Genomic DNA, 11,935 nt, shown 5'->3' with positions numbered 1-11,935 from the left:
CATTTATTAACCCTTAAGGACCATAAACAGTGCATTACATAGGGGGGGGGAGGTTACAGGGTTGAAGTGAGGCATGGTTCAGCAAATGCTTACAAAAAAAAAAAAACCAACAGCGCTACAGAAAGTAAAACGCACGTAAGAGAAAATATTTCATGATCAGTGTTCGCTGAAAAAGAGGCTACAACACAGTGATGGGAGGGACCTAAAATTAAGTTTAACTAAAACACAATAGACGAAGAGAAGTCAAAACAAACTGGACTTCATGATACAAGTCTTAGTGGGCACAAAACATTAGGTACAATATTTGTAGTATACAACGGCTAAATAATGAAAAAAAAAATTGCATGAATACAAAAAAAAATGCATAATTAAAGTCATTTAACAAAGAGCTTACTTAAGGACTCCTTGAATTTTTCTGAATATTTTTCAAGGGCAATAAATTCAGGAAGGCAATTCCAATCCTCGATGGCTGCGGGAAGGAATGATTTATTAAATGTAAGAGTCGAACAGGCGGCGAGAAGTTCGAGCAGGTGGAAGTAACAGTGTACCATGCAGGTAGGAAAAGTTGTGATATAGTTTATGGAACAGGGCGAGTCTTACTATTAAAGGAGGAAGTTCAAGAGATGATTTAATGTGGGTTACGCTAGCGTGTGAATTATAGTTTGATGAAATAAATCGGGCAGCACGACTTTGGACTGCCTCAAGAGAGGTGATTAAGTATTCTTGGTAGGGGCTCCAAATGGCGAAAGCATATTCCAGTTTGCTGGCAACACGCGAACCTACACAGTTGCTCAGACGCCTTTTCTGCTGCTGCTGCTGATGTATGATCGAGTGATTGTAATGGGTGCGCCTCTAAACTGGTTGTGCAGTTCACGTGTCTTGACGCCAGGCACAATGCTACGTTTCTGCCACGCAACATTACAAGGAGACTCCATGCATCACATGACATGCATATAGCTTTTTCGGAAGCAGTTTCAATCAATGGTGCTGCTCTGTGGTAGAGTGCCTGCTTGCCACTGTTGTGCCACAGCACAAAGGCCACAATGTCGTCGACTTTCCAATAAAGAAGGATACTTCGCCCAGCCGGCCCTGACAACTGACGCCAGTCGTCATTCTTCCACGCTGCCCAGCGACGGAGAGCAGCATTCCTGGTGGGGTGGATCCAACCCTACGTGCTGCCCATACCAGTTAGACCACCATTGGGGGGTGGGATCCAACCCGGCGTGCGGCCCAGCTTTGAGGCTGTGCCGGTCCGTAGTTAGAATGAGTCGCCCCAGCCGACGTGGTCGTGCTGGCAGGCCTGTTCACTGAGATCGGAACCATGTAAATAGTCTGTACATAAAGTATTTCCTTTTTCATCTTGTCCTTCTGACTGCTCCGAGCACGATGCGCACCCGTGTTCGCACCAGCCATGCAACCCCAGTCTCAACAGTGGTTTCAGCGGTGGGATACCACGACCCGTAATCTCAGCTGCGAGCCTGAGGGACGACCACGGGTCACAACAGTGGCGGCAGCGATGGGCCACGCAACCCCATTCATAACACCACGCAGACGGCCTGGGTTCGATTCCCACTTGAACTAAAGTTTATCAGTTATTTATTTGCATCTATCTCGAGTTTTCGCTTACAGACAACGCTGATTTTCCGCTCATAACCAATGATGCCGACACCCGAATTTCTGAGAAACGAGCTCTTTAACACTCTCATGTAAAAACAAAATGCAACAGAGCCTCAGTATAAAAAAATGTTGACACAAGGATGCTTCTCAGCCAACCTAACCGATGGCTTGGCAATAACTAGCCTTTAGCAAAAGCATTCTTGTTGCTTCTGGGCTCCCCTGACAACCTAAAGAGGTTGGAAGAAACAACAAAAAACTCTCAAATGCACAGCTGGGAAAAAGTATACAAAAAGATTAAAATATCTGTTTCTTTTTATTCAATATTTTATGCCTTTCTTACACACACAAAAGAAAAAAACAACAAATATCCAAGCTTAATAGATTGTGCTAGACAGATGGCCTGTATTGAAACAGGAGAAAACACATCTACAAGGATATATTCCCTCAGCATGATAACAAACAATAGCAAAACAGGCTGCAGTAATAGAGTGAGCCATCGGTCCATCATCTGTACAATATAAAAACAATGCACTAGAAAAATAACAAGAACTAAAAGAAAATATTCAGCACACAGAAAAAAAGGCTACAACTGGCATTGTACATTGGGTATAAATGTACAGAGGTGAATAAAAAGTGCTCAGAATTACATTCTTTGTGTGTATGTATAATGTCATGCTTGAGTTGTCTTCATTTGTGAGCTCAGTTGAAGCAACCTTGCTTGGATTCATTCAGTCGGTCTTGCATATGTGGTTATGTGTATGTGTATATGTATATATATATATATATTAATATTTATATATTACTTTTACAAGTGTTTTTGTCTTACATGGAAAATGATAGTCACGATGATACAAGACACCAAATGGTCAACACAGCATGGAAAATCGTGGCGACAATGTTGAAGAAGACCAAGGAACAACGAAGGTATGATTCAATTTAAAATGAGCTGCACCCTTGCAATGTTTTAACAGTATCGCAGGAACAGTGAGCAACAGATATGGTAGCGTCTAATATTCTTGAAAGGCAACGAGATATGCCGATGATGTGCACACTGAACTGCGAGCACCGTCTGCTATGCTGATGCCCAAAAGGAGCAACATCGGTGTCGGCCTGTATGGCATTGATAAAAAAGAAATCATAGAAACTAAGCAATTGATAATGCAGCAGAAAGCACTGGTATTGAATGCACCTAGCAGAAGAGCACAGACGAGGACACCTGCACTTGGCTGCGCATAGCGTGCATACTCTCGACCTTTGACGTGCTCTTTGACGTGCTCCGCTGTACGGCACCGTTTAGTCAAGGATTACTTAAAGGTACACTGAAGCAAACAGTGTAGCAGACTGCGCTTGCAGTTCAGTGCGCATTCTTGGCAGGTCTCGTTACCTTTCGAGAACATTACTCTCTACCATATCCCGCGCTCCCACAATACTGTTAAAGAATTGCAAGGGTGTACACCAAAGGAAACAATAATGGTGCATACAGACTGTGCAAGTGCATTTTTTGCTGTTTCAATGCGCATCGCAAGCAGAGACTACATAAGCACCATCTCACAAGCTTTCATTCAGCTTAGGAAGACCAATGCAATACTGGTAATTGAAACACATCATCATTGCAACATGCCACGCTTTCTATGGCCAGAAAAAAAAAAAGTGTTCAGCAAGCATGCCCAACAACAGACATACTTTTTAAAGTACACCAAGCCCACTGCTAAAAACACAAAGCACCCTTCGGTTTGCACAGTGTAAATGAATAGTACCAGCAATTAACGTCAGCACTCATGTTACGTTCAGCATTTCTCAAAATTCAACCCTGTATGCAGGATACGACTGATTCTGCTATAGTCGCCTGAAACATGGATGTTTGGTCGGGCACTGCTGCTTCTCCATTTAGTGTGTTTTACTACAAGCACTCATCTGCGCCATATGTGAGTCCATGCAATTAGTATGCTCACATGTGCAAGTCAGAATACCACTCGTAGCTCTCTTTTTTTTAAGCACATGCTTACTGGCACACTGTAAAATACAAGCCAGCATGTTGTTTCACACTAGTGAGCATTCTTATATGGAGCTCATAGGGATTAGTCACGCAGTCATGCATGTGCCATTTTAAATTGCATACATAACTCGCACTGCTTAGCATGGCACAATCATTTCCTACAGGAACTGGCAGGGATGTATGATTCAGTGGCCGAAAATTTGAGAACAGTGTGTGTGATCCTCTGCTATGCTTCTGCAGTGCAAGTTCATCATTCATCAACATGTGCAGCAGCATCAGTTCTTTTTTCATGGAAAGAAATATGCAAATGCATTAAGTGGCACCTGCATTTTGAGCATTTTTCCTGGTAGAGATTCGGGTGGCACATAATCATTAGCACATTAGCATTAGCTAACTGGATTTCCATGCTCATTAGAATGCAACCTAAAAAAGTTCTTAATGTAATGTAATGAAGGTGCATCATATGAAGCATGCAGCCTGGAAAGGCAACCTTAAAACAGCTTCATCTATATCCGATGTTGTGAAGAGATTGGTGCAGAACAAGAAGTGACAGCAGCTAAGCTGAGACCAAACAGGTCAACAGCAAATGTCAGCTGCTTATTAAACAGCATAGCTCAAAGCTGTCTTGCAGGATGCCTTCAAAAATAGGAATGAGGTGATGTTGGCAGACATTTTTGTGTTTTACTGTGGTGGCAACTGGGAGTAAAGATGTTCAGTGCATATGAGATACGCTAAATGAAAGGTTTGCAGAAAGAACGGGCACAATTTTTTCAGTTCCATTAACAGCAAAGCAATGTTGAACAAGGAAGGCATACTGGGTGAAACAATACTGTTTAACATCCTGTGGCAGTGTAACACTCATATCACTAGGACAGGGGTGAGGCAACCTTTTTCTGTTTGTATATAATTGCCACTGCACAACAACCATGATACCCACTAAAAAGAGTCATCGTTTTTCTTGTAGATGTAAGGATGCCATGTTGATGCACTTGCCACGTTTTCGTAGTTGATATTACTGTTCATTTTATCAGCAGCCCTCTCAATAAACTTAGTCCTTCAAAACAGTGAGAAGTAGCCACATTCATTGCAAAGTAACTCTTCAATCCATTCTTAACTGCTGTGCTCAATCATTAAAGCATCGCCCAATGTATATATTCTTTGTTGCAACTGAGCAGAATCGAAAAGACCACATCTGAAGCACACTCGGAGAACTTGGTGACATGCTTCCCGCTGTTTTGCAAGAACAAGTTCATTGGGAAACAAGTTGATCAAACAGACAGAGTATGCTATCTCAAATGGAAAGGCGACAAAGGCATCGGCATAGCATCCTTGTATCTCCAAGAAGAAAGAAACAATGCACTTAGACAGCTCTCCTGGATGAACTGATTGTGCACTATGCTGTGGTTGTTGCACAGATGCAAGTATGTGAACCAGGCAAGCAGAATGCACGCAAACATGCATTGTGTTCTAAAAGAATTATCATTTGTTAGTTGGCGTCTGCAGTGTTGCAAGTCCCTGTCTTAGCACCATTAACTCTCATGCTATGTGTGAGTGTCTAGCTCCATGCAGGATATTGTTTCATCATGTGGTACTCCCTAGAGTATGGTACTTTCGTTATTCTGCTTAAATGTCTTAACTAAGGCAAATTATAAAATTTAAACAAGCTATGCACTTGCGAGCCAAGTATATTTCATTATGTTGTAACAGAGGTACAGAATCAACAGAATGAATGAATAAATTTTGTTTAGATTTTCTGCACAGTACATCTCCTGCATGGTGCTTTTTGCAGTGCCCAAAGGCGGCCCACGGGGCAAATAAAGTTAATCTGAATGAAGTGTCACACTGGCGCGCTTGCGTGTGGGCAGCTGCGAGCTGCAGAAGAAATATCTTTGGCCTGATTGGCTGGCCCATTCGTGCATTGTTATAGCAGACCCAGCCTCGGTCCCTGTATTGTACTGCAACTGGTGTAAAGCATTCATTACAATAGAAAACGTTCCATTAATTCAAATTAATAAAATAAAATAAATTAAAATAATGTTTTGCCACTCCGACGACAGAATACCTCCGGTACACAGGCCTTCATGCTATGAGGAGGTCAAGTGTTGTGCTTTGCAATCTTTTAGGTCCTTGACATAAAGTTTTTGCTGTAGTCACAAATCACTCCACAAATACCATTCTTATGAAAAGCGGGTAAGTTGGTGTCATGAATGGACACAGATAAATATGGCTGCTAAGTTTAACGTTTAAACCACATGCACATCTAAAATATATGCAAGTGTAATAATTAAGACTTATAATTGAATTTATAATTACTACAAAGCTGTGCAGAAATCTCCAATAGCCAGGGCTTTGTTGAATACTGAAGTACGTTAGTACATAGCCGCCTTTTACTTTCTCCGATATGCCACTGGGTTCCCCTCTATCGCCTTGTCCATGACATAATGATGTTCCTCAAGCAACTATCAGAATATCTGCCAGGGTGATCTCACTAAAGTGCTATGCCATTTATTTCACCTACCTGCAGTGTACCACTCGTTTAAAATCCTTGGCTCTAGTTTATGTGAAACACATAGTATGATGTGCTCCACCATAAAATTACAAACAAAATAAAGCAAATCAGTCACAATTTTTGTTAAATGCGATCGTGTGAGCTGGAAAATATTAATACACGAGACGGGAGGCATAAAAGATTTCAACAATTACAGAGCATCAGCTTACTTTCAGTTTTGTACAAAATATTTACGAATGAAATTTCCCAGAGGATAAGAGAAACACTCCACTCGATGGCTTCAGGAAGGGGCATTTTTCAATAAATCGCACCCATGCGATCAATCGGGTAATTGAGAAATCTGCTTATTATATAGCTTTCATAGATTACGAATTGGCATTTCACTCGGTAGAGGCACCAGCTGCCTTGTGTTACCAAGCGGCGGTTGAGACATACGTAAGTGCTCTAGCTAAAACCTACACAGACTTGATGGCTACGCTGTCGGTTCAAAATAAAAACAAGAAAATGAAAAAGGGGTCAGGCGAGGAGCCTTTAATGCTGTTCCCTGCATGCCTAGCAAAACAAATGGAAATAAAGATTAATGGAGAATATCCCAGAAGCCTACAGTTTGTGGATGACATAGCACAATGACGGTGATGAACAGTCAAAAAGCGATTCGAGACCTAAACTGATAAAATAATAAGGCAGGGCTAAAAATGGATACAGTACCGAGAACAAAGATAATGCTCAATAGCCTGACAAAACTAGACATGTTCAAAACGAGCGACCAGCATTTGGAATTCGTACCAGCATGCACACAGGAGAAGAGATCACGGCAACCCTATATCAGCTGAAAAGGTGCACTGGGGTGGATAAGCTTTCGTGTCAACTTTCTTTCCCGATGCCCTTTCATCTCTTCTCTTGTGTGCCTACCTTGCCGACTATCTCAACTTTCTGTCATTCTGAGAGTGACAAGTTCACCAAAGGATAAGGATGGCTCATTCCCCACTCTTACTAGCCATAGTGAAAAGCATACCATCACTGCATACTGCCAGTGCTAACACGCAGGGCAGGAACTTGGTGGACAACAAAGAAACTCGGGGAAAAGTTAAGGAGCGTGCAGCGAACCAGAAAATGGCAGGCACGATGCGTAACGGAAGACAGCATAGCCGATATTCTAGTTGACCTCAAATGAATGAGACGGAGCTGGGCCGACCACATAATGACAATTAGTGGACAGTAAGAGCAACCAAGGGATGGGAAACACAGTTGAGGACAGCAGCAAGCTAGACAAAATGGAATCGGCACAGGACCTTCGTCTTGCAGTGGACAGGACGAACTGTGCGAATAGGAAGTGCAGCTCTCCCAACACCCACCTAAGTTCATTATCTCTCTCTGGCAGAGTTCCACCACAAGCCATTTCCTTCATTACTGGTTTCCATGATGGACATGGTCCCCGTATGCATACACTGCATTCACAGGGGACATGGTGTACCAAAAAAAAAAAAACGCACTCAAACAGCAAAAAAAACAAACATTCAGGCAGAATGTTAATTTGAGTGGATGATTTGTTCTATTCACGAAAACCCTATGTGTTACAAAATGAAATAGCAGATGAAAAGCAATTGTTTGTTAGATGTGAGAGTTGACCAGCCAGTAATAGTAAATTAAAAAAGTTGCTGAAAATTTTACAAGACATGTAGCTTATAAGTGTGGAGGCCTGGGCTAGTTGGTTAGTGTTCATAATTGCAGGGTTTTGCAGCGCGCGAACATAGGAAAAAAGGACAGAGTAGACAGAAACAGCGCTCTTTCTGTCTACTCTGTCCTTTTTTCCTATGTTCGCGCGCTGCAAAATCCTGCAATTTACAAGACACATGCATGTACGACGTATGGACTATCAGCATTGAAGAGACTTTCCTGTCACAACTCATGGCAAGTAATATATGTTTCTTGAATGGCACTAAAGAGAAAAACGATTTATCTCATATTAGTAAGTTACCATTTACAAATAGCACAACTCTTGCCAAGAAAAAATGCACAAAAAAGGAAAACAAGTTCCTGTACCAACAAGTGTTGATGTCATAGATTTAAACTGTGTCTGCCAGAGCTCACACAATCAGTAAAAATGAGGCCCTCCCAGAGGATAAGAGCCAAGCGCCAGAAAATCTAGTGGAGGCCAAAATTTGAAGAAGTGACATTGTACATGTGCATAGAATTAAAAGCCCGAAAATTTGACTTTCTCTACCATTAGTCAACCTATGAGGGTGAAATTATAGAGCTTTCAAAGAATAATCCATAACTCTAACTTGACTTCATTTTAGCATCCCTTTAATATCAATATCCTATTCACAGCGTTGTGCCTGGCTCAACAATATTAAGCTAAATGAAGTGTGATAAATCAGGGGCCCTGACCCACCTTGTGAGGAGGAAAGACATTTTGCAGGCAAAAAAAGTCTGTGAACACTTCAGTCACATTTTGTACTTCACAAGCTCTTTGTGAAGCGAGGGGGCCAGCTGTGGTCGTTTGTTGGCAGGCAGGACCTACTGTGGGGACGTTTTAAGCTGCACTTCTCAAAGAAGCAACATCTGCCCAGTCACCAATAGGAATGAAATGTCGTACTAGATCTTTTAAAAGTTACTTTGGTGATGTATTTTTACTTATTTCTGAGAGGAAATTCAATCATTCTTAAGTGTTTTTGAGACTTCAAATAAAGGTGGTTCAAGTTTCCTTCAACAAATTCAGGTTAAGAGAGTTTGTCTCAAAGGTAACCTGTTGCTTTTAAACACACACAAGAAAATACAAACTCAACAATTTTATTATCCAATTCCTTGTTGCTCCTGGGACAAGTGGCAATAAAATAGCTTCATGCTGAACATATTTGCTTGTACTACATAAGAAAAGACAAAACTGCTTGAACCACAGGCGTCATCATTAATTTCTCATTACAAAAGAAGCTCACCATTTGAGAAGAGCAGTCACCACTACACCTCAAATTTATTGAGGGGCACATTTTTCAATTTGAGCCACGTAGCAAGTACGACGGATAAAAGCATTAACACAACTTCTTAATAAATGCTGCGAGATGACGGACCTTCGGGAACATTCCTCATCAGCTATTACACGTGATGTCTTTGCTAGATGTTCTAGAAATAAAGGAAATCGTTGGAACCTTTTACATAGGAGCAACCTTTTGTAGACATGATTGTCACTGGGCCATGCCCAGAAATGGGCTCTCTGTAAGGCCAACAAACACAAGTGGAGAGCATAGCTATCATACCGATGTCTTCTGGCGAGTTCATTTGGCGCAATGAGCAACATGTGCTGTTTCTATGTTGCATTTAAGCACAATATAAAGGCTAGGCTCAACTTAAGTTGTACATGCGTTTCAAATTACATTTTATACCAGATTTACGGACCATGTTTATGCCTTTAAAAATGCACTTGTATCACATTAACATTTTGCCCAATATTTTGTGCACTAGAGTGTAAATAGTGCTTGCTTAAGGACAAATGTGCAATATCTTAGCAGTTTAGTTGGAAGCAGAAACTTGAAACAACTAGGGCCTTCAAGGGCCCCTCACCTTGGCAAATTTTGGTTATGCACTGGAAGTTGTAAGGCATTTTACCAAAATAATTTTTGAAATTGGTTCTTTGTTGGAGCAGTTGTCCTGTGACCATGCCACCAGTGTAGTCACCTTGCCTTATTTATTGTGCATTTTGCAAGCACAGGGCATTCGTGAACGCGGCACTGACTTGTAGGAAATGCAGCTTCCCTCGAAAGAGGGTGCGTGGTTGTAATTTCGTCCATTTTTGGGCTACACAGCCATTTCATATCAGCTGTGGCCCACACTTGTTTGTTCATTTGCTTGCTATGTGGTGAGATGCGTTTTGACAGGAAACAACCAACACCACCAGTTTAGGCAACAGAGAAGCAAGACGAACACACACAAGTTTTCACACGAGTCTGCAGACTGTCTCGTCATCTCACGAGAAGATTAAAGCCACATGTGAATTCATGAATAGAAAAAAAAATGTCAGAGGAGAACACTAACCACATCAGTCATTAAATTGCACAGTTGTGCTAAAAGTTAAGCACACACTGTAATTATTGCCTCAGCGAGGAACCATACCATGAGTGTGTGCCGTTGTGTAACATTGCTTTATTTTAGAGGTGTCCAACAGTTTAAACGCTATTGCACAGTACAAAGGAAACCTATAATTAACAGCGTGTTCATATTTTTGCACCACCTTCACAGACAGCCTGCCAGGTATCTTTGTAGCACCAGACTCTGTGTACTGTTCCGTCTGAAAGTGTGCTTCCTGGCAGTGACTACATTCTTGCCGCACTTGTGAATATTTCTCAGAATTTGCCACATCAAAGCAATTAAAAGTATGGATTTTTATGTCATGGTAAGCTCAGACATAATATATTACTTGTCATGTGCAAGTACATGAGAAATATACAGTTCATCGACATATGACATGGTGCAAATACCTACAAGTGCGTTCAATAAATATGTGGCCTTTGCAGATGCGTTATTTGCCCCAGGAAAACATCACACGGGAACTAGTACAATACAGCCATGAGGTCGACAAAATATCAGAAGGAATTGCGCAAGCCTCAAGGTCAGCTTCAATCAACTTTTGTGGACTGAATGGAAAGCTTTCACGATAGACCACAAAAAAAAAAAGAATTTTTGCAAATGACACCGTGACCTCATGGTGGGCAAGCATGTGAATGAACAACAATATCTGTACACAGCATCCGAAGGTCGCAGGTTCGGTCCCTGCCGGCAGCAAGTCGTCCACTTTACTTCCTTCCCAGCTATATCACAATTACTGCAATACGCTTAAAACAGTACAATTAACTTTCCTTGGTTTCATTATCTGCTGGTTTTCATTAAGGTTGTGTTAAAACAAAGAAGCAAGCCCTCAGAATTTCCTTCCTTCATTCAACATAAGCGAGAGAAAGAAAGAAACAGCCTTTTCTGAGGTGCAGATCCTGCCCTACACATTTGGAGGTATTACATCTTTAAACTCTTGTTTTGCATAAGTTTCATGATCAGGTGTGCTCACATGGCAGTCTTCACATAAACAAAAAATTTGTGCACAAATTTCTTTGTAGTTTACTTTTGATTCACTACTTGTGCTTTTTCAGCTCAAGTCACTTGAAAATTCTCAGAAGAAGCAAACTGCTTTATGATTTAAGTATAAAAACCTCGAGAAATCTGTGCCAGCAATATGTATGGCTGATATATTAAAATGCTATCATAGATTGTCAGCAAGTCCCAGCCAGCTGCATAAACCATCGTAACTCTTGCAAGAGGACGCCATTCACTGAGCTTAACTAGCGCTGGCGTAACAAGCGTTGATACCAAAAGACCGTGGCGGCATCCAAGCCCTGATTTGCATGTGGCCGCTCAAGTAGCCGGAAACGTTGCATTCGTGCCAACTTGTTAATTTGTTCAGATAATCTTTTTATTCCCACAAGTGAACTTGGCACAGAAGTGTCCTCCCACATGTCTGGCACATACTGGCTTGTTGATGTCACAACCTGCTTTGCTGTACAGAGGGAAGCATATAGTATCAGGTTTGCGCAGGACTTGCCGAATGCAGGTACGAGATGAAGGGGGACACTGGTGGTGGCTCCAACACTTGGCTGCTTTCTGAGGAAGACAAACAAACGTGCTTGTTTTCATGTCTTTCTCAAACTGTGGGAAACTTATGTTACTGCTAGGCTTTCTTCTGACAGCTGCTAGAGATTTGCCAAAATCCATTCCCAATAGCTTCACAATGTTTGAGGCAAAGTTGACAGAGATTCTATCAATGATCG

The 11,935-nt window shown here is 41.6% G+C and overlaps 1 protein-coding gene across 4 annotated transcripts in view; it reads right to left on the bottom strand.

Annotated features, from left to right (window-relative positions):
- Positions 1–1,310: 1,310 nt before the first annotated feature.
- LOC119406250 (G/T mismatch-specific thymine DNA glycosylase) overlaps positions 1,311–11,935 on the bottom strand; it is a 138,939-nt gene continuing 128,314 nt past the window's right edge. For 2 of the 4 annotated variants that reach the window (XM_049419733.1, XM_049419736.1), the window contains exon 13: positions 1,311–11,768. The gene's annotated coding sequence lies outside the window, so the exon portion shown is untranslated. The remainder of the gene's footprint in view (positions 11,769–11,935) is intronic. The other 2 variants (XM_037672979.2, XM_037672980.2) reach the window with 1 other exon arrangement.

This window comes from Rhipicephalus sanguineus, chromosome 10 (genome assembly GCF_013339695.2).
Source record: "Rhipicephalus sanguineus isolate Rsan-2018 chromosome 10, BIME_Rsan_1.4, whole genome shotgun sequence".
Classification (NCBI taxonomy): Eukaryota; Metazoa; Arthropoda; class Arachnida; order Ixodida; family Ixodidae; genus Rhipicephalus; species Rhipicephalus sanguineus.
The sequence above is the reverse complement of the archived record's forward strand: the minus strand, read 5'-3'. Positions and strand labels throughout refer to the sequence as shown.